Consider the following 2,757-nt stretch of genomic DNA (forward strand, 5'->3'; position numbering starts at 1 on the left):
TATATTCAGCTAGACAGAAGACGCATAGTTCTGTAATCATTCATCACAATATAATAGTATATTACATAATGAGAGTTGTTTTCGTGTAAGCGTAATTGTATTAAGCACTTATCACTTGACCCACCTGGAAACTGCCAGTAGCATATTATAGAACCTTAATGCTAGCTGAAGTTGCAAATGAGCAGGAATAGGTAAACCACATGCACTTCCGATTCTACTTAAAGCTAAAGGTACAGCTAAATACATCGATAACGGTTTTTTTCCCGAAACCGATATCTGAACAAATTCCTGCTCTCCGTAGAACTGGAAAGGATCTTGCATATCTCGTATGTATCTCTTTGGAACCCACTCGGGCATTTCTTAATCAACATATTTCATAAATTCTTCCGAATCGTTCATATTAATWATATATTTAACAAAACGTGTGAATAACAAATGGTAATTCTCAGCTCAACTATGACAGAAGGTGTGGTACCAGAATGGTTAGGTTAGAAAAACACACTCAAGGGTCCTATACTCGACACTCAAGTCCAAGTCGCCCTTATACGTCAGCTGATCTCGAAGTGACGACTATAAAACGCATTTTTCATTATGACAGTCAATTGAGTGTTCAGTGTCACTTGAGAGGCGTCTATAAATACGGCCATCTGTATCTAATAGCATTCGATGATGATCGCATGATCTTAGAACGAAAAACAATCATTTGACTTTTTCGCACCAAAAAGGCTTCAAAAAACGAATTTCATATTAACGAATTGATAGCCGTTCATGTTTTATAAATTTTACTTTCTTCTTCTTCTAAGGAAGCAAATTCTTCTTCTTCTAATAAGAAGAAACCATCAAAGTATTTGACTAGCGAATCGTTTTAGGTATCAATCAAAGTAGGTAAACACAAATCTTCTTATGTAGTTCTGGCAATTTGTCAAAAATCGCAAGTGTAATAATTTGGTAAATTAATTAAAGGAAATAACTTGTTTTTGGACTGGAAATTGTCAATCACAATCCAGTCCGCCAATGCATTCCCATTATCGGCATCCCCTTCTAATACTGTGTGATGCTTCCTTACATTCAACCCTTTTGTTTGCATCCATTTGCATTCATTTGACTGACCAGCGGGATGTTACTGACCCTTTTTAATTACCTTAATTGAAAATTGTTACACGTCCTTTAAAAGTTTCGTTACCAAACGCTGTGCTTGAATCCAATCCCTCTATCTATCTATCGGTGGCGACCCGAATACAAAGCCCTATCGATCTAGAAGAGTAATTTTAATAATGAATGTGTTATGGGCTATTGAAATTCACATTCAAGCAGCACATCCAATATTTGTTCAAATCAATGATCTGACATTTGACAGCAGTAAAAGCAGTAAACCCGTTCATTACCCTCCTGGGTCAATATTGACATTCAAATCCCCAGAATTACGTCCTTCGTTGCTTGTCGCTTGTTCTGACGTCTGTTTAACACCTTTCTGCCTTGTCGCCTATTTGGATTTTGCCTAAGCAAGAAACGATCCACTGTGAAACAGATCAATCAAACAGATCAATCAAACAGATATATTTTCAGTCTCTACTGAATTAGAGTAGCTTATGATAATGATAGTTTGAACTGATCGGATCTTGCACTGTTTGGCAGTTTTTGCTAAGAGCGTTTAGATGAAGAAGACCTTTTGAATATTTAGGGCAAGAGTTTTGAATTTAACGACTTTCGAGCTTTAAAACGGAATTACAAATGACCTCTAAGCAATACCTGACTAACCAACTAATTCCTTGAAGAACACTGTCCTTATCATTCCAACAAGGAGCCTGGCCTGACAACATTTTGCCAGCTTTTCCAAATGTATCTCATCTTCGGGCCGTGAGCTCCTTGGATTACGTACATTGAATTGTTTTTTTCTTTTCATCATCACACTCTAAAACACCGATTCAGCCCGATTGCTCGGTTTCTTCAACGCCATCAACACCATCTTCACACGCCAAGAAACCCTTCCCTTGCTTAAAGTAATCTAAGGTCTTTACCAGTATCCTCTGCATTTCCATCATCTTCTGCTAAAACTTTGAGTTTGCCTACTTCAAATTTACCATAAACTTTTGCAGCTTTGCTGCCATATTTTTCCTTAATCGCTGAATCTTGGTTGCTGTCTATGTTTACTGCCACTTCTTCTATTTGAACGTCACCTTAACTTTTGGTGTGTTTAGCTTCATTTTAGACAAATTCTACTCTAATTTAGCTGGGCATGATGCATCAGGCTCGTCAACGCGTAAAAATGTACAATTTTGTGAACACAACCTTTGTGAACGGAAGTGGATCTTCTGCGGGCGAATCCAGATGAACCTCGTCACCTGCTAAAGTTCTTTCCTTGGCTTCATTTGAAGTGTCTTTGACAACTTTCAAATCTTCAGATTCCTTTCAAAACAGTTCATTGAAGTAATTTTGTTCTTGTTGTTTGTCTACGTCCTGTTCATTATTCACATTTTGAATACCCACTTCTTCATATTCTCCTGACTACCTTTAGGAGCTGGCGGATTTCTTTCTCCAATTTCTCAATAATTGCTTCAGCTTCTTTTTGAATTATTTTGCACATTTTTCGTTGGGCTGGTTAGAGTGTTTCTATTTCTAAGATCACCAGAGTAGCTTTCGTTATCAGACTATTACGGTTTTTTGTTTGTTTCAAGTACGATTTCCTTTCTCCATCATTCGTTGTGAACAGCTGAAACAGGGGCGGATCCAGCTTTAAGATGTAGAAAAAAATACAGT

Source organism: Dendroctonus ponderosae, unplaced genomic scaffold (assembly GCF_020466585.1).
Source record: "Dendroctonus ponderosae isolate FM_Combo_2020 unplaced genomic scaffold, Dpon_F_20191213v2 Dpon_F_20191213_2, whole genome shotgun sequence".
In the NCBI taxonomy this organism is placed as follows: Eukaryota; Metazoa; Arthropoda; class Insecta; order Coleoptera; family Curculionidae; genus Dendroctonus; species Dendroctonus ponderosae.